The following is a 21,246-nucleotide window of genomic DNA, read 5'->3' as shown; positions in this document are numbered from 1 at the left end:
TCAATGCTTGGTCCTCACTCGTGTGAAATGGAATATATAGTGAAGGGAAGGTAACATATTGATTGTTTCCTTATGTGTCCTCCCGCACTGTGTCTCTTTGTCTGTGTACACAATACCTCCTTCCTCTATTGTCCTTGGTTCAGCCATTTTGTGTTCCCTTCGGTGCTTTTATACTTTATGGTCCCTGCTTCACAGCAGCCTGCTGCCTGTTCTTCGTTGAGCGCCTGTCTCCTGTGATCCTGCCTCTGCATTGTCTGCACTGAAGGTAGAAATCTTTGGAGCAGTGTGGTCTCCGCAAGAAGGAGACAAGGACGTGTGCCTTTTAAGGGAGGAAGCCATAATCTCAGCTCCTGGTAATGTATCAGTTACGGTATGCAGTCAGTTAGACTATTCAACTTACTATGTGGATGCCAAAGTGTTTAGGACTTGTGTAAAGCGGCGTGACTAGTGTGTATTTTATTTTTTATTTTTAACACAGCCAAGTTCAATAAAGCAGCATGTTTAACTAATCAATATTTTTGCCTGACTTTATGCTTGAATTAAAAAATCATTAATTTTGTATGTTATTTTATTTTTAGTTGTAGGTTCAAAACCAGACATTAGGATTTTTTTAGAGGTAAGTATGATTTTAATAGTGCACCCTGATTATCTCTTGAAGATTGTGGCTGATGAAGATGGATATGCGTTCAATGTTTTTATGGAATTACTCTTGAGGTGAGGTAAGCTTGATGATTTCAAACGAATCGTTAATTCAGTGTCACGGAAGGTGTACAGAAAACTAGAAGACACAAAATGAAGATCCGACTGACTGGATCCAAAACTAAGGAACCAAAGGGAGAGCCCTGCAACAGACCTGGCTCTCTCCCTAACTGCTCAGCCTATGCAAAAATCTCAATGGTAGATGATCGCATATCCTCGTTCCTCGACTGTATAACACCTGAACACCCTATAATAGTGAGGGGACACGACCACCGGCTCCCTACACTTGATACGGAGGGAGTCAGGGTCACCTGGGATCCAGCAAACAGGAAAACCCAAATGAATGAACAAAACGTATCTGTAGAAGACTCAGTAGTAGCATCCAGCATGCACACACTCCAGGAAGTTGTATAAACCGCAAAGTGATGCAGTATGGGAAGGGATTTAAAGGGATGCAATCAGTGCAACTACATGACAGCTGAGAGAGGGAAACGAGATGACAAAACAAAAGCAAAACAAAAGAACCTCAAGCAGGAGGTTCTGAAGAACGTCTGTCAGAGCTTCTCAGATGTCTGGCGGTGACAGTACCCCTCCTTCTATGAGTGGACTCCGGACACTCAGAGCCCACCTTCTCAGGAAGAGACCTATGGAAAGACTCGTGGTGATGTCTGGTGGTGACATTCAGTTTGAATGCCAGCAAACATATTATTTGTTTATCTTTATTTAATTGTTTTAAATCTTGATTCTAAGAGGATTTGTACCTCTTACACCTGCTGACCTGTTTCATGTTTGTTTGGCTGCAGAAGGTATCTGCGTTGGTCCCATGTTCTACCGTACCTGCATAGCACTAAGAAATTAAATGGAATCTGTCAGCTTCAAAACATTAACAAAACTCGAGTAGGCAGTGTCTGAGTGACCTTGAGTCCGGTTATTTAATCTTCATATTCACTTGAATTCCAACACTGTGCTCCCACAAACCCCCAGTAAAATCCATTGAGAATACTCCTCTTTGAGTCACCTATATTATGTGCATAATCTCGAGTACTCCTGGTTTGTCAAAGAACAGTGACGGAATTCTAGTGAGTATGAAGTTAAAAGTTCCATAAACGGACTAGCCAAAAATTATATTATACAACGCTTGTGCTACTTTTGCGCTAGTGTTTTAGTTTTCCGGTATTGAGTTCTGTAATCGGGTCTCAATACCGGTAAAAAATATGCTTCAGTTTGAGTGTATGCTTCAGTGTCAATGGGTATAAAACTGAACTGAACAGAACACTCCAAAATGCATTCCGTTCCATTCCCAGACCGGAGAACAAACCTCAACATGTTGTAGTTTGCTTTCCGTCCTGGGATGTGGAGCAGTAAAAATCCTAGTGTGAAAGTAGCCTTACTCTAGTTTAGAGCTGTTTTTTGCAGTAAACGTATTCACGTATGCAAATTACACCCCGGGGAGACAGGATATTGCTTTCAAAAATATTATAATAATAACTGCACTTTTACTGCAATTGTCGTTCCCTCTCCACTTTTCTTGAAAGGGGCTATTAGTGCAAATCTTATAATAATTGGTTATGTAAATAAAATCATAGAGATAAAAGTAGTTGCTGAGAGATCAGAGCTTCTAGGTCTAACACCAACACCCCCCTGCATCTAGAGGATCAATTTTTACATATTTTAACATAAGTATTTTTTTCGGCAATGATGGCAACAGCACGAAGCACCAAAAACTGCTCTACTAGTGTCACAGTTACAAATCTTCTTTGTAATGTTATTTTGATTTGTTCCGTAATTAATTTGTATTCTCTTTGTTCTTTACAGAAAAATTAAAATTTATAAAATGCCTTAGTGCGTCATCTCCAATTGTCTTAGTAAAACAGGGCGAAAGGAACAGGATCCAAACATAATTTTGCATCCCTTTCCTAAAAAAATAGATAATATAAAAGAATGGCTTTTACAAACCGGAACTGATTTTGACAATGTGAATCTCTTGGCCATGAAAATACTTGAAGAAAACAAAGCTAATAAATACAGAATGTGTTCTCTACACTTCAAAACAGAATGCTACAAGATTACTCAAAGTGGGAAATTTTTGTTACCGGATGCCAAACCGACAATTTTTGATTTGCTAGAAGATGGGGATAGTTTGATTTTGGATACCTTAAAGAAAAAGAAGAGTAAAAGGAAGAGACCTTTGGAATCAACTTCAGTGGAAACTCAAAAAAGTATATTAATAAGCCTGGATCATACTTATTCGGTTTTAGAAACCTTGGATTCCGGAAAACCAGTGTTCGATTGCAACTCAGACCGATTTCACCTTGCTAAACTCTACAATCATTTTTAGACCGGACACCGAACAACTTGTTGATGTGTGTGTAGACTGCCCCAAATCGGATTCAATTGGATTCAACAATAAAATTAGCAATTGTATGCCCGCCAACATCTATACCAGCACTACAATCAAACCTACCGATGAATTTTCATCTCCACAAAAGAAACGTGCCAATTTGCAAAAGTTACAGAAAAAGTGAAGAAACAGAATGGGATGACAATATTATGGATGACATAATAACTCTTTCACCGATTGAAGAACAGTACAAAGAAACACTGGACTTTACTACAGAGTCTATCCTGGCGAATGAAGAACAAAATCATGACAGCGATCTGGATTACATTCCACCGGATACATGTGAAGATTCTGAAATGGTCGGATTTGCTTCAATAATTTATGGTGAAAAATACCTCGGCGTTCAAGAGTATCAGACTCCATCGGAAGAAGACCAAGTTAATGAGAAGAAGTTGATAATATTTGAGTCCTGTGTAGACCATTTACTATATATGGTAAAATGTCAGTATTCTACAGAATGCAATTACACGGTAAAGTCCTTTTAAAAAATATACACTGGATCCTCTTGTCGGATAACAGGTAAGTGTTATCAAGGTCATAAATTCTTTATAATGGAGACACAACCTAAGGTAGGCAGCTTTTACTCTGGAAACTTATTATTGGCAGCATCTATTCTTTTCAGTGGTCAGAATTTTCAAAAGGTTAATGAATTATTTAGCATTCTTGGCCTTGTAACATTTTCTGAAAAAACGTTTTATCGTTATCAAAGCAATTTTTTATTCCCTGCAATAGATCTCGCCTGGCAGGAGGAAAAAAGTAAAACACGTGTTCAGCTACAGAACGAGCCACTTTGTATTGCAGGTGATGGGCAATGTGACAGTCCAGGTCACAGTGCCAAATACTGCATCTACACGTTGATCGATACTTTGACAGAGAAAGTCATAGACTTTGAAATTGTACAACGCTCCCAATGCTCATCGTCTGTTGCTATGGAAAAGTTTGCTTTTGAAATTGTAATGGATAGAATGATTTCAAATGGTTTTAATATAGTCATTTTTGCATCGGATCGGCATGTTGGGATTAGAAAAAAAATGCGCACCGATTATTCTAACATTAAACATCAATTTTATGTGTGGCATTATGCCAAGTCAATTAAAAAGAAATTGACAAAATCAAGTCGCAACAAGTTTGGAAAGGAAATTACAGGGAGTGCAGAATTATTAGGCAAATGAGTATTTTGACCACATCATCCTCTTTATGCATGTTGTCTTACTCCAAGCTGTATAGGCTCGAAAGCCTACTACCAATTAAGCATATTAGGTGATGTGCATCTCTGTAATGAGAAGGAGTGTGGTCTAATGACATCAACACCCTATATCAGGTGTGCATAATTATTAGGCAACTTCCTTTCCTTTGGCAAAATGGATCAAAAGAAGGACTTGACCGGCTCAGAAAAGTCAAAAATAGTGAGATATCTTGTAGGGATGCAGCACAAAATAGTCAACAGGGTCGCAAGAAGCGTGTGGAAAAACCAAGGCGCAAAATAACTGCCCATGAACTGAGAAAAGTCAAGCGTGCAGCTGCCAAGATGCCACTTGCCACCAGTTTGGCCATATTTCAGAGATGCAACATCACTGGAGTGCCCAAAAGCACAAGGTGTGCAATACTCAGAGACATGGCCAAGGTAAGAAAGGCTGAAAGACGACCACCACTGAACAAGACACACAAGCTGAAATGTCAAGACTGGGCCAAGAAATATCTCAAGACTGATTTTTCTAAGGTTTTATGGACTGATGAAATGAGAGTGAGTCTTTATGGGCCAGATGGATGGGCCCGTGGCTGTATTGGTAAAGGGCAGAGAGCTCCAGTCCGACTCAGACGCCAGCAAGGTGGAGGTGGAGTACTGGTTTGGGCTGGTATTATCAAAGATGAGCTTGTGGGGCCTTTTCGGGTTGAGGATGGAGTCAAGCTCAACTCCCAGTCCAACTGCCAGTTTCTGGAAGACACCTTCTTCAAGCAGTGGTACAGGAAGAAGTCTGCATCCTTCAAGAAAAACATGATTTTCATGCAGGACAATGCTCCATCACACGCGTCCAAGTACTCCACAACGTGGCTGGCAAGAAAGGGTATAAAAGAAGAAAATCTAATGACATGGCCTCCTTGTTCACCTGATCTGAACCCCATTGAGAACCTGTGGTCCATCATCAAATGTGAGATTTACAAGGAGGGAAAACAGTACACCTCTCTGAACAGTGTCTGGGAGGCTGTGGTTGCTGCTGCACGCAATGTTGATGGTGAACAGATAAAAACACTGACAGAATCCATGGATGGCAGGCTTTTGAGTGTCCTTGCAAAGAAAGGTGGCTATATTGGTCACTGATTTGTTTTTGAATGTCAGAAATGTATATTTGTGAATGTTGAGATGTTATATTGGTTTCACTGGTAAAAATAAATAATTGAAATGGGTATATATTTGTTTTTTGTTAAGTTGCCTAATAATTATGCACAGTAATAGTCACCTGCACACACAGATATCCCCCTAAAATAGCTAAAACTAAAAACAAACTAAAAACTACTTCCAAAAATATTCAGCTTTGATATTAATGAGTTTTTTGGGTTCATTGAGAACATGGTTGTTAAACTATATGTTTAAAATACAACTTGCCTAATAATTCTGCACTCCGTGTATACCATGGATTGATAAAATAGATAGACATCCAAACTTGCAATGATGAAGTTCAAAACCTAAAAGAACGATGGCTTTCTGTGTTGAAGCATATTTGTAATGAGCACACGTGGGAAGGTGAGTTTTATACCCAATGTGGGCATGATCCTATTTGCCAGGAAAATGATGAGGAAAAGGTATTCTGGCTCAACAAAGAAACAGCCCCCTTGTTGACCATACAAAAAATTGTAAGTAATCCACAGCTAATTTCAGATCTTTCTCACTTAGAAAACAATCGCCATACTGGTTCTATTGAAAATTTTCACAGTATGGCTTTGAAATACCGTACTAAAATAATTCATTTCGGAATAGATGCAATGGAGGCAAGGACCAAGCTTGCTATCCTTTCCCACAATCATAATGTGGGAAGACAGTTGGCCACAGTGAAATGTCCGAAAAAAAACACTGAACCCAAAGGAACATTTCAAACAAAATTGGTAGTCCCCAAAGGTAAAAATCGGTGGATAGTTAAAAACATTTATGATAAAGTAAATGTCCAATATCTAGAAAAGGTGGCTGTATCAGTGTTGAAAATTGCCAAGGGAGAATTATCGCATAATTGGTCTTCCAGAACTCCTTCATTACGACCAAACATTTCCAATTTGGAAAGACCCAATAAAGAAGAGATTAAAAAGCAACAATACACAAGATACTGGTCAATCGCACGTTATCAAAATTAATTGGCCTGCCATTGGCTGTTCCTCTTGACACCGAATGTTTTCATCAGCGCACAGGTAGAAGTGGCGGTGCGGGGAACAGGAGTGGCGCGGGTAGCCAAATAAGTACATTCATTGTGAGGGGCACAGTGGGTGGGAGTTAGGCCTATTGCACACGGCAGTTTTTTTTTCCCGTTTACTGGCCGTTTTTTGCGTTCCGTATACGGTCCCTATACGGAACCATTCATTTAAATGGTTCCGCAAAAAAACGGAATGTACTCCGTATGCATTCCGTTTCCGTATTTCCGTTTTTCCGTTCTGTTTCAACATAGAACATGTCCTATTATTGCCCGCAAATCACAGTCCGTGGCTCCATTCAAGTCAATAGATCCGCAAAAAAAACGGAACACATACGGAAATGCATCCGTATATCTTCCGTTTCCGTTCCGTTTTTTCCTGAACCATCTATTGAAAATGTTATGCCCAGCCCAATTTTATCTATGTAATTACTGTATACTGTATATGCCATACGGAAAAACGGAACGGAAAAACGGAACAGAAACGGAAACACAACGGAAACAAAAAACGGAACAACGGATCCATGAAAAACGGACCGCAAAACACTGAAAAAGCCATACGGTCGTGTGCAATAGGCCTTAGGCATTTCATTGTCTTGGATAACCCCTTTAAGTGTTATTGATTTTGAAGTTTATATTTATACTGTTATTAAAAAAAAATCTTCACATTTTATGCCTATATGAAAAATCTTTAATCTAAAAAAAATGTTTTTTTATTTATTTTATTTTTAAATAGATTCAATTCGTCATCCCCTATCCCCTACAATTTTATTATTAGGTAAATAATGGCAATGGATTTGTATTCTTATGAAATCTGGTCTACATAGCTCATTGTTAAATGAGATTTGTGTGTGCTTCAACATCGCTTTCACTCCTCTAAACAAATACTTATCACAGGCAAACAGATCAACATAGTTTGACATACATTTCATCATTACTTTCAACTGGATTTGGCCACAAGACACATAAACGATTGAACATCTCCTCATTTAAACATTGCTAAATATGCAGCCATTTTTAAAATGATAGAAGGATGCAGAGCTTCTGTCACTGTTGCTTGATCAATAATATGATATTTGTGTTAACATGGCAGACCGCCAAGAACTGTCTCCCACCATTGCACTCAATAGCCAAAACTGTAATTTAGTCCTGCTTAGAACTGATTTAATTGTTAATTTAGATTTTTTTTCTCTTTACAGGTTTTCAGGAAGAGTTTGTTGGAGGTAATTATTTGATAAATTACCACAAAAAAAAATATAAAAAATTATGAAAATAAAAATACAATTGGAAAAATAATATATTTAAATCATTCATTAACTATAAATAACCAAATCAACTATTTATAATCCTTTTGCCAGGTTTCCATTTATATTAGAATTTTTTGTTTAATTTAAAATTAGTTCAAAAATATAGGTAGAATTGTATATCCCTAAAAAATAACATTTTAGACCCAATTGGCACTGACTCATACAATGAAAAAATGTTTTATAGGAGGTCGATTACAAATAAATTATATATTAGACCGTGTAGCTGAACAAAATTAAAATTAGACCGCAGATCAAAGCCCTATCAAAACACCATTATTATTGAGACACAGAATTAATTCTCTGATCACGACACAATAATAACTCAATAAGACCTTAGATCAGACTCTCCAAACTGACATTGACACTAACCACAATGTGTTTGGTCCGCAATAAAACCTCTGATCGTAGTCTTCAACACGTTCGTGGCCTCCGTAACTAATGTACGCTTACATAATAAAGCAACTACTCATTAGTATTCACAAAATACTTTTTAGTGTTAATTTTTACCCAATTTTTGGTAAAAAAAAAAAAATTGGAAGTGCACTAAGATCCCTGGGCGACGCTCTATGTAGCCTTCTACTTAGTTCTTATTTTTTTGGACCCATGAAAGATCCTCTTTAAAAAATAAATACCAATTTTAAATCTATTATATTCCAAATCAAATTCTCTATGAAAATATTTAATTAGTATTAATGATTGTGACCAACTCCTTTAATTTGCAAATTCAGATTTACCCTATTTACCAGTTTTAGTAAATTAATGTTAACATTACATGAGCTATTAAATTTAATATTGATATGAATAAATGTAATGTATAAAAAGTAAGTAGATTAAAAAATAACACCCTTTAGATTTTCAATTATTTAATTTTTTTATTGATAAGGGTTTGTAAACTGACTTTATTTGATTACATTTTATTGTGCTTATTTGTGCAAAAAAATAAAAAAAAATAGAAATTATTACTGTGTCTTTGCATTCATTTATGAGACAACAATGTGTTTGATTAAAACAATTTTTTGTTTATTCAAGTATATCCAGATTTTACAACAAATATCTGGTTTAAATGACCCATATTGAAGTAAAAACATAAAAAAATAAGTCAGTTACAAAATTGACATTTTTGGAAAAATCGGATATGTAGACTTCAATATATAGACCTTGATAGATGGTAGATATCCTTGATAGATAGGTCAAATTAGATGGTATACAGCAAAAGTAATGCAAATTCTGGGGTTAGTATATTTTTTTAACGCTGTTGAATCTGACTGTGTGCCCCCACAAACTACCAGTCAAATGCAGCAAGAAGACTTATTTTCTCAAGCAAAAAATGTATAGGCTAATATACAGGTCCTTCTAAAAAAATTTAGCATATTGTGATAAAGTTCATTATTTTCTGTAATGTACTGATAAACATTAGACTTTCATATATTTTAGATTCATTACACACAACTGAAGTAGTTCAAGCCTTTTATTGTTTTAATATTGATGATTTTGGCATACAGCTCATGAAAACCCAAATTTCCTATCTAAAAAAATTTGCATATTTCATCCGACCAATAAAAGAAAAGTGTTTTTAATACAAAAAAAGTCAACCTTCAAATAATTATGTTCAGTTCTGCACTCAGTACTTGGTCGGGAATCCTTTTGCAGAAACTACTGCTTCAATGCGGCGTGGCATGGAGGCAATCAGACTGTGGCACTGCTGAGGTGTTATGGAGGCCCAGGATGCTTCACTGCGGCGTGGCATGGAGGCAATCAGCCTGTGGCACTGCTGAGGTGTTATGGAGGCCCAGGATGCTTCGATAGCGGCCTTAAGCTCATCCAGAGTGTTGGGTCTTGCGTCTCTCAACTTTCTCTTCCCAATATCCCACAGATTCTGTATGGGGTTCAGGTCAGGAGAGTTGGCAGGCCAATTGAGCCCAGTAATACCATGGTCAGTAAACCATTTACCAGTGGTGTTGGCACTGTGAGCAGGTGCCAGGTCGTGCTGAAAAATGACATCTTCATCTCTATAAAGCTTTTCAGCAGATGGAAACATGAAGTGCTCCAAAATCTCCTGATAGCGGCTGCATTGACCCTGCCCTTGATAAAACACAGTGGACCAACACCAGCAGCTGACATGGCACCCAGACCATCACTGACTGTGGGTACTTGACACTGGACTTCAGGCATTTTGGCATTTCCCTCTCCCCAGTCTTCCTCCAGACTCTGGCACCTTGATTTCCGAATGACATGCAAAATTTGCTTTCATCCGAAAAAAGTACTTTGGACCACTGAGCAACAGTCCAGTGCTGCTTCTCTGTAGCCCAGGTCAGGCGCTTCTGCCGCTGTTTCTGGGGAATGCGGCACCTGTAGCCCATTTCCTGCACACGCCTGTACACGGGGGCTCTGGATGTTTCTACTCCAGACTCATTCCACTGCTTCCGCAGGTCCCCCAAGGTCTGGAATTGGTCCTTCTCCACAATCTTCCTCAGGGTCCGGTCACCTCTTCTCGTTGTGCAGCGTTTTCTGCCACACTTTTTCCTTCCCACAGACTTCCCACTGAGGGGCCTTGATACAGCACTCTGGGAACAGCCTATTCGTTCAGAAATTTCTTTCTGTGTCTTACCCTCTTGCTTGAGGGTGTCAATGATGGCCTTCTGGACAGCAGTCAGGTCGGCAGTCTGACCCATGATTGCGGTTTTGAGTAAGGAACCAGGCTGGGAGTTTTTAAAAGCCTCAGGAATCTTTTGCAGGTGTTTAGAGTTAATTAGTTGATTCAGATGATTAGGTTAATAGCTTGTTTAGAGAACCTTTTCATGATATGCTAATTTTTTTAGATAGGAAATTTGGGTTTTCATGAGCTGTATGCCAAAATCATCAATATTAAAACAATAAAAGGCTTGAACTACTTCAGTTGGTGTGTAATGAATCTAAAATATATGAAAGTCTAATGTTTATCAGTACATTACAGAAAATAATGAACTTTATCACAATATGCTAATTTTTTTAGAAGGACCTGTAGGTGTCTTTTTCTCGCGGTGTATGTAACATTAACAGAACGGATTTTGTGTATAGAGCTAAGGACATGGGCTGCTAGATTGCTCCTAGCACATCCGCAATATCCAGTCCCCATAGCTCTGTGTGCTTTTATTGTGCCTTAAAAACAATTTTATAGATATGTAAATTAGGCTACTTACATTTCCGGAGCCCAGCTACGCCCAGCGTGAAGGAGCCCAGCACAGCCCTGCATACTCCGAATCTCCTCCCTGCTCCCCGACGTCACAAAGCTAGAGCGATGTAATTTTCTGATGCGGGAGCTAGCTCATGCGCAGTGTCGACATAGTGTTCCTTCCCTGTGCTGGTATCAGCCTCAGTGAAAGAACTGCACATCCACTAGTTCACGCATCGCGAGATTATGGCGCTCTAGCTTTGTGACATCGGGATGCAAGAAGGAAATTCGGAGGATGCGGGGCGGTGCTGGGATCCTTCACAGTGGACGTGGCTGGGCTACGAGTCAGACTACGCTGGAATCATCTCTCAAGCATGGAGGAGACAGGAATCATCTAAGGATAATGTACATATCTATAAAATAGTTTTTTTGACACAATAAGAGCACAGAGAGCTATGGGGACTGGGTATTGCGGATCTGCTAGCGGCGATCTAGCAGCCCATGTCCTCAGCTCTGTACCCAAAATCCAGGTGACCGGTTCTCTTTAAAGGGATGCTGTTAACAGGATTTTGTGTATAGAGCTGAGGACATGGGTTGCTAGATAGCTGCTAGCACATCCGCAATACTTAGTCCCCATAGCCCTGTGTGCTTTTATTGTGTAAAAAAAAAAACACAAATTTGATACATATGAAAATTAACCTGAGAAGGGTCCTGTCCCTGACTCATCTCACATACAGGACTCATTTCCGGATAATTTGGATATGTTTTTTTTTAACAAAATAAAAGCACACAGAGCTATGGGGACTTTGTCACCGGGATTTTGGGTATAGAGCTAAGGACATGGGTTGCTAGATGGCCGCTAGCACATCGGCAATACCCAGTTCCCATAGCTCTGTGTGCTTTTATTTTGTTTAAATAAAACTATTTGATACATATCCAAATTGCCCTGAGATAAGTCCTGTCCCTCACTCATCTCACACACAGCCTCATCTCAGGTTAATTGGCATATGTATTAAATTGTTTTTTTTTACACAATAAAAGCACACAGAGCTATGGGGACTGGGTATTGCGGATGTGCTAGCAGCCATCCTGCAAACCATGTCCTCAGCTCTATACACAAAATCCCGGTGACAGGTTCCCTTTAACATAGGACCAACAGGACTTCAGCTGCTATGTTCACATGTAACAGGTCATCCAGTTTTTGTGATCTAAAGCTCCCTAGAGAGGTTGCAGGATAATAAAACATGGATTATAGCCTCTTTTTTATGTTGATGACCATGTTTTATCAAGATCCTCTAGTGAATGGTGTAAAAAAATGAATGTAATGCTAGCACATTAAGAATATGGGGCCAACACAGAGGACTTTATCTGAAAAAACTTAAAGAGGACCGATGCGCTGATTGCAGTCGTATGTCATTAATGAGCCAAAAGCAAGTAATTCCCGAGAACAAGCATCATAATCGTTGCAGACGAGGCCTTGAAAAGAGTCAGATCTACAAGAAAAAAGTAAGAGTTATTCAGAAGCTCATGATCTCCCCTCCCATCTGCTGATGACTGCCAGTTGTCTTTTAGGGAGAAAAGTAAGGAAAAGACTGTCAATCATCAGAAGATGGGTTGGGTGAGTTGAAGCTGACAAATAACTCTGACTCTTCTCAGGTAGATTTAAATCTTTTCGAGGTCTGTGCTTCAATGATTATGATGCTGTCTCTTGGATGACCACTTACTTGTAACTCTTGAGTGACCACATCGCTAAAATCATCATGTCTGTCCCTACTTTATGCTGCTCTGAGTTAGGGCAGCATAAAGTTCATGACCGGTTCCCTTTACTTCAGAGGTGTTCCACTCCGGAGCTTTATGATAACTGATTGGTGAGAATGGCCATTGAATGACCAGACAATCTGAGAAATATTCTGTCTTTAGCATTACACCAATAGCTTAATCTCTCTCTCTGTCTGTAACAGCTGCGGAGTCAACAGTTAGATTCCCATGGCCAAACAGCAGATATGTCAATGGGCATAGCATGTTCAAATATTCAAAGAGGACAACACAGCCCAGGAGATGAGTCCAACTGACTCTGAGCCCAGCTACATCCACTGTGGGGAGCAAGGAGGAGATTTGGAGGTTGCGGGGCGGTACTGGGCTCCTTCACAGTGGGTGTGGCTGGGCTCAGAGTCCGAGAATACCGGTCCCGTTGCTTCCATAGGCTATTCTGCATTGATTTGTAATTGATTTATTTTATGAAAATATAGAAAATTTTAATACGGTGCAAATAAAGGTGCATTCACCAGCTAGACACACGTAACTGTTCCACCGGTTTCGTACTGACATATCTACTGTCATATGCCTCTCTCTATATACATATATATATATATATATATATATATATATAAAAATTCAAAAACTTAAAAAAAAATTTAAACCAGTTTTTTTCTTTCCTCGGAGGTGGTCTTCTAACATCACCAATTATTTGTTGAGTAATGTTTACTGTTTCTACACGATTACAGAAAATAGAAAAAAATTCATGCTGACTGATACAATTAATGTTTGACATATATTTTACTGCGTTTTCTACTACCTGATAGCATATGGATTCCAGATTGGTAGACATAGGTATACATTCATGGCACTTGCACCAATCGCCTTCAATGGCCGGACAGTTGAATTCAATATAACGTGCATTGTCAATTGCAAGTGGGTTATGAGGAAAACAAGATGAATTTTGCGCTTCACCGGAATATTTTTCACAAAGTTTTTTTTGTATTTTTTTGATCTGTAGAAAAAAAAAAAAAACATTGTCATATAAATATAAAAATTAACAAAGATTTAGATAAAAAACTTACTTCTTGCTTCTTATTGACGGTTATTAGACTTTTATGTTCTCGGATTGTTACATTAAATAATGCGCTAGATGATCCAGGGACTTGTTCTTGTTCAATAACCAAATTACTAGACTGTTTTAGAAAAATGATAGAAAAAAATATAATAGGTTATGCAGTTCAGATTTGAAAGGACCATTTAAAGAATATTAGTGCCAATTAAAATGGCTAACTTTTTGTAAGATGGTTTTTGATATTAATGCAGTTTTTTTGGTCACAAGTAGATTTTTGTTCACTTTATTAAGAAAAATAATTGTTTTAGGTATGAAATATCCTATTGCAGTAGCAACCGGGCATTAGGAATAGAGAAAGACTGCACCTACAGTACATACACTTAAATTGGAATGGCTAGTGAGTAAAAAAATTCAGCACTATGGGTGACTATACTGTATGTATTACAATGATTTGGCTCAATCTTAGCCAAGACATTCTATTACTGTGTGGAGCGGGAAATCCATATAGTATTACAAATAAGTTGTATGTGAATCACATTTGTATCAAGCAACCAAAGTCGATTAGCTCATCCCTAGTCATCATGCATACCGTGTTTAACGAATTGCAGACGGAACTGTAGTTTTAAATAGAGCAGATTCTCTTAGTATAACAGCAACACCCCGATTGCTCCGATGAAAGTTCCGGATGGTTACATGTGCGCTCGGAAGCTGAAGGCATCTGTGTTGGTACCATGTTCATATGTGCCCTCATTGAGTAAAAAAAAAAAAAAAAAAAAGATTTAATATATGCAAATTTGCTTTTAGGATCAACGGACTCAGCTGTCTCTGCAATGGCAATGCCCCTGTTGCTCCTAGAGGCTTATTTACATACATTAAAATACAATTTTTAACAAAAAATGCAAGCAAAGATGAGCATGATGACTTACTAAAAGTACCTGTAGCTCATTGTTGTTCTCGAACAGTGTCTCCAATGAATAAGATTCCAAAGTTTCCATTTCATGAGATGTCTCATCTTTTTCATGCAACAGCACGAGAGAAGAATTATCCTTTAAAAAAAAAAAATTTTTTTTTTTTTAAAGGGAACCGGTCAACCGGGATTTTGTGCATAGAGCTGAGAACATGGGTTGCTAGATGGCCGTTTCCACATCCGCAATACCCAGTCCCCCTAGCTCTGTGTGCTTTTATTGTGTAAAAAAAAAAAGATTTGATACATATGCAAATTAACCTGAGATGAGTCCTGTCCCCGACTCCTCTCACGTACATAATAAGAGCACAGAGAGCTATGGGGACTGGGTATTGCGGATGTGCTAGCGGCAATCTAGCAACCCATGTCCCCAGCTCTATGCACAAAATCCAGATGAAACGTTCCCTTTAATCAATAAGATTGATTAAAAATGTATGTAATTTCTACACTTACATTAGGTGATAGATTAAGATTATGAAATGTGTTGACGTTGGTCAACAAGTCATAGTTTCCATTAGAGTCCATTTTTTAAAGTCTGCGGAATAAAATTGAGATGGAGTTAGTTATTAAAATTAGCTATCATTTTTTGAATTATACATTTTTACAAATCCGTATATAGAGAAACACCATCATTGTAGGATATTTACATTACAGGAACAAGTATATTTAACGTATTGATATGTAGGAAACAAATTGCCCCATTCAGAGTAGTTTTTCCAAGCTTAGTGCCTGTATAACACTTCACCTCTTTCTGAGGATGAAAAATAAAATCAACTTGTTTAGGTTAACAGCTATGACTCTACTGCTCTGTCACACATGGCACTGCAGTGCAGGCGGAGGAATGCAAGGGTTAATAACAGCAGGCATGCTCCCACATGGCTGGCACTGCTGTGCAGGAATGCAAGGGTTAATAACAGCAGGCATGCTCCCACATGGCTGGCAGTGCTGTGCAGGAATGCAGGGGGTTAATAACAGCAGGCATGCTCCCACATGGCTGGCACTGCTGTACAGGAATGCAAGGGTTAATAACAGCAGGCATGCTCCCACATGGCTGGCACTGCTGTGCAGGAATGCAAGGGTTAATAACAGCAGGCATGCTCCCACATGGCTGGCAGTGCTGTGCAGGAATGCAGGGGGTTAATAACAGCAGGCATGCTCCCACATGGCTGGCACTGCTGTACAGGAATGCAAGGGTTAATAACAGCAGGCATGCTCCCACATGGCTGGCACTGCTGTGCATGAATGCAGGGGGTTAATAACAGCAGGCATGCTCCCACATGGCTGGCAGTGCTGTGCAGGAATGCAGGGGGTTAATAAAAGCAGGCATGCTCCCACATGGCTGGCACTGCTGTACAGGAATGCAAGGGTTAATAACAGCAGGCATGCTCCCACATGGCTGGCACTGCTGTGCAGGAATGCAAGGGTTAATAACAGCAGGCATGCTCCCACATGGCTGGCAGTGCTGTGCAGGAATGCAGGGGGTTAATAACAGCAGGCATGCTCCCACATGGCTGGCACTGCTGTACAGGAATGCAAGGGTTAATAACAGCAGGCATGCTCCCACATGGCTGGCACTGCTGTGCAGGAATGCAGGGGGTTAATAACAGCAGGCATGCTCCCACATGGCTGGCACTGCTGTGCAGGAATGCAAGGGTTAATAACAGCAGGCATGCTCCCACATGGCTGGCACTGCAGTGCAGGAATGCAAGGGTTAATAACAGCAGGCATGCTCCCACATGGCTGGCACTGCTGTGCAGGAATGCAGGGGGTTAATAACAGCAGGCATGCTCCCACATGGCTGGCACTGCTGTGCAGGATTGCAGGGGGTTAATAACAGCAGGCATGCTCCCAAATGGCTGGCACTGCAGTGCAGGATTGCAGGGGGTTAATAACAGCAGGCATGCTCCCAAATGGCTGGCACTGCAGTGCAGGAATGCAGGGGGTTAATAACAGCAGGCATGCTCCCACATGGCTGGCACTGCAGTGCAGGAATGCAGGGGGTTAATAACAGCAGGCATGCTCCCACATGGCTGGCACTGCTGTGCAGGAATACAGGGGGTTAATAACAGCAGGCATGCTCCCACATGGCTGGCACTGCTGTGCAGGAATGCAGGGGGTTAATAACAGCAGGTATGCTCCCACATTGCTGGCACTGCAGTGCAGGATTGCAGGGGGTTAATAACAGCAGGCATGCTCCCACATGGCTGGCACTGCAGTGCAGGAATGCAGAGGGTTAATAACAGCAGGCATGCTCCCACATGGCTGGCACAGCTGTGCAGGAATGCAGGGGGTTAATAACAGCAGGTATGCTCCCACATGGCTGGCACTGCTGTGCAGGATTGCAGGGGTTAATAACAGCAGGCATGCTCCCACATGGCTGGCACTGCTGTGCAGGATTGCAGGGGGTTAATAACAGCAGGCATGCTCCCACATGGCTGGCACTGCTGTGCAGGAATGCAGGGGGTTAATAGCAGGCATGCTCCCACATGGCTGGCACTGCTGTGCAGGAATGCAGGGGTTAATAACAGCAGGCATGCTCCTCATCCGACACAGCAGAGCGATATGTGACACTGGGCAGTTCTGCTCAGATGATTATTTACTGCTCCTGGATTTAGAGCACATGTCAGAGGAAGCAGGAATGATAACACTGCCCCGAACCTCTGAGGCGCGATATTAGACTCGGTGCTGATACAGGAGGCAGACAGGAAAGGCAGATTTCGGACGTGAATTTGGGAGCAGGGTAGGATCTTTAGATTCTATCAATCATGTAACGTGAGGTGGGGTTAGAAATGGGAAATTATGACGTAAGCAGTTAATTTACATAAGTTTAAGAAACCGAAAGTGGACTGTAACATAATTACTTAGCGGTGTTTAAAATAAAAATGAACCTAGGATGATTCGGGTGGGGGAGACCTATCTCAGGATAGCGATAAAACTTGGGGTTGGAAACTGGTGACAGGTTCCCTTCAAAGTAACTTCTTTTAAGTTTCGAACACGCAGTTGTTCTATTCAGGGTTTTTAAACTATCGATAAGATCTTGGTCGGGATGACGCATAGAAGCATCTGTAATCTATGGATACTTCTGGCAGCCGTTACCCTGTCCCAGCTGTGGAGAGGTAAGTGTGAGTCCTCTTCTGTCCTATAGATTCCTCTAGGACGCAGCCAATTCTGGACTTGAGGATGAAGTCCCATTTCTCAAATCTATGGTGTCATGTAATAATTACTTTAGAACATTTTTACTTCCAATTGATTCTTGAGCTTTTTAGTGACACGTTGTACTTCATGTTAGTTGTAAAATTTGGTTGAGATCAAAATCTGAAATATTTGGACAATGGGGAAAAAAAATGCAATTTTGAAGACTGATAGTTATACCACAAATAAGAGGATAATTAACATTCACCATATGTCTATTTGGGCCTTTTTTAACCCCTTCATGACCACCAATATATGATCATTGATAGGCTTTATTCTAGGTCTTTGACTTTTTATGGTGGCCTAAAATAAGCTCTGCACGGGTCTGAGAATGGGGGCTCAGCTCCTACGTGAGAGCCAGACTCCTTCTCTAACAGCCTGGGCCAACAGTAGTGCTTATCCCGGCTGCTCAACTCCTTAAATGTCGCGGTCAATAGCACCCACAGCATCTAAGTGGTTTAGAGAGCGCCCTTTGTCAGACATCGCCATCGCTACAAATGAAATTGCTGGGGGCCAATGTCTGTGCACGGCCAGAAGCCTAATAAAGGTCCCAGCCCTGCCTCCGGTGTTTTCCATCAGGCTGTACCTATCTGACGCACTGACAGTATAATGTATTGTACGGAATAACCAGTACAATGAATTTTAGAAGCGATCAAAAGAAAGCATATCAAAATCCCCCTGTGGGACTACTAAGTGTTTGAAAAGAGTTGAATAAAGTTTTATTTTTAAATCTCTCCAACTTAGAAAAAATGAAAAAATGTACCTTTTCCATGAAAAAAATTGCAAAAATAAAATCCCTTTCACGTATTTGAAAAATCAATCCATCACACAGCTGTGTAAAAATAAAAAGGTAATGCGGGAAGCTGTGATGCAAAAAACTTTCTTTAAAAAAAAAATTCTATATGTATTTGATCTCGCTGTATTCATACTGACCAAGAGAATAAAGTTATCATGTTATTAATGCTGAAAAATCTTAGAACATATTGTAAAACCTCAGTGTCAGTAGTGCTATTTTTCCCATCCCCCCTCAGAAAGAGTTAATAAAAGTTAATCAGTAAGTTATGTGTACCTGTAAAGGGGGAATATTTAATCACCAATATTTATGCAAATATCGATCATTAATATTCATAAATAGGAGGGGCCGTCTATTGATGACTCCGCCTATTTATACCTTTATATAACAATAACACAATACTTTCGCTATACTGTACGCTAATCACTACGCTAGCTGCATGCGCCTTGCTAAACTAACTATCGCTAATAACTACACGTTACACAGATAGTAGTACATGAAACACAGTATTTATTAATGCCTAACACACTAAGCACGCAATACACTAACAATACAGCACTAAATATACAATACTAAACTACACTACACAATTCCCAATGTCCACCTATAAACTAACTATACATCATACACACATACGAATATTAGCAACCCACCCACCTGGTTCTATACTATCCCTATGGGGTATGACGAGGGTTAATCACACAATTGTGGCACTGCAGGGGTTAATGCCTGCAGACCAAGGAACACAGGGTAATGTAGGAGTTAATGCTCTGCAGGGACTTGCAGGGCAGAATGCAGGGGTCTCAGGGCAGAGTAGGGGAACAGGGTACTGAAGGGGTTAACAGGGGACTGGCAGTGAGGGGGTTACTACTGAAGAGGTCTGCCAGGGTCTCAGCAGGGGTTCATGCTGAGGCAGGGCAGCATATTAGGGGTTCTGTGCTGCAAGTGTATCAGGGCAGCAGGAATAGGGGTGCAGGGGTTAACCAGGAAGCGATACTTAGCCAGCCGGCATTCCAGAGGGGGGGGCTGATTGCTCCGTACAGCCTGTGTGCTCGGTCTCCTCCTGGGGCTGACTGTTCAGCGCCTTGCTGCCTGCATCCTCTTCCTTCCTGGAGGTGCCGCTTCTGTGAGGGGAAGGTGTCGGGGAGGCACAGTTATATATACATATATATCCTAAACACACACATATATATATATATACACACACACATGTACATAAGGGGCCACAGCCCTATATATATTATAAGGGGGATTATTAGGGGGCACGGCTTCCAGGGACCACGTATTTCCCACAGGGGCCACCATGAGCCCCTGTGGGCCACTAAGGGCAGATGTGCGCAGATGCTGGGCACATCTGCACACATCCTCCCCTAAAGTGAACATTAATGCATGCATATATATCATACATGCATGCACGTGTTTGCATATATGTATATATATATGCATGCATCTCTACCCTTCCTCAACAGTACCCCAAAATGGTGTCATTAAAAACTACAACTTGTCTCTCAAACATAAGCCCTCATAGAGCTGCATTGATGGAAAAATTAAAATGTTATAGCTCTTTTAAGGTGACAATCAAAAACTGAAAAAATAAAAATTCCTTGGTTACTAATGCCCAAAATGCCTGCAAGGGGAGAGGGTTAAATGTACTGTCAGTTGGGAGGACATTGGGAGCAATCTTTAAAATTTTTAAGAAAATTTCCAAAATCTTTTAGGGTTCAATTCTGAAGCAGCTTTCATGGAGGATGCACTCATGAAAGTACAGTATTTAAGACGGTATTTAGGAAGTATTTTTTATTTTTTTTAACTCTCAAGGTGTTTCACAGGAATTCATACAAATTACAAGGGAAATTTAAAAATGTAAATTTTGGGCAGATTTTTAATTTTAATTATTTTTAACAGTGAAACAAAGGTCACATTATGAACTTAGTCTGTAACTTGACCGAGACACCTGAGCAGCTTGAGTGTTTTTTTATGCACCATGTCAGGTTTGCAGAGGTCTTGAGATGCCAAAATATATGAGAAAAAATAATAGAATCCCCATTTCGGAAACTACACCCTCAGGGAATTGGTCTAAGGATAATGTAAGCATTTTGACCTTACAATTGTGTCACATAATGTTTCAGGAATGACCTATGAAAATTTAAAAATACATTTTTTTCTAATAATATGTAGCTTTATTTTTTTTTATCTTCACAAGGTTTAACAGAAGGCAAGTACTGCATACAGTATGCGGCTATAAACAGCTATTTTTGGCACACAGTAGGGTTCAGGTGGGACCGGGCGCAATTTGGATTCTGGAGCATGGATTTTGCTGGAATGATTTTTCCAGGGCTATAACTTTTTTATTTTATTTTTTCCATCTAAAAGACACATACTACTAATGTAAAGGACATATGGATCTGTATTACATTGTATTTGGAACATTTGAATTTATAATTGGATCCCTATAAGATGAAAACCCATATCCGGATCTTCCATGCCCCTCACTGTCCCAGCATGCAATTG

General features: G+C 40.0%; 1 protein-coding gene and 2 long non-coding RNA genes across 3 annotated transcripts in view; 1 reads left to right on the top strand and 2 right to left on the bottom strand.

Annotated features, from left to right (window-relative positions):
• The window catches only part of LOC122926363, a 504,077-nt gene that overhangs the window by 119,987 nt on the left and 362,844 nt on the right, over positions 1–21,246 (top strand). The window lies entirely within an intron of this gene.
• LOC122929141 lies at positions 12,712–17,140 on the bottom strand. The gene is made up of 5 exons (XR_006387962.1): positions 15,204–17,140; positions 14,713–14,832; positions 14,376–14,532; positions 13,797–13,907; positions 12,712–13,726 (listed from the first exon to the last, which is right to left on the bottom strand). It is a non-coding gene; the product is annotated as an uncharacterized LOC122929141 (long non-coding RNA).
• The window catches only part of LOC122929142, a 43,242-nt gene continuing 41,244 nt past the window's right edge, over positions 19,249–21,246 (bottom strand). The window contains exon 3 of the long non-coding RNA XR_006387963.1: positions 19,249–19,859. This is a non-coding gene — a long non-coding RNA (uncharacterized LOC122929142). The remainder of the gene's footprint in view (positions 19,860–21,246) is intronic.

This window comes from Bufo gargarizans, chromosome 2 (genome assembly GCF_014858855.1).
Source record: "Bufo gargarizans isolate SCDJY-AF-19 chromosome 2, ASM1485885v1, whole genome shotgun sequence".
Lineage (NCBI taxonomy): Eukaryota > Metazoa > Chordata > Amphibia > Anura > Bufonidae > Bufo > Bufo gargarizans.
The sequence above is the reverse complement of the archived record's forward strand: the minus strand, read 5'-3'. Positions and strand labels throughout refer to the sequence as shown.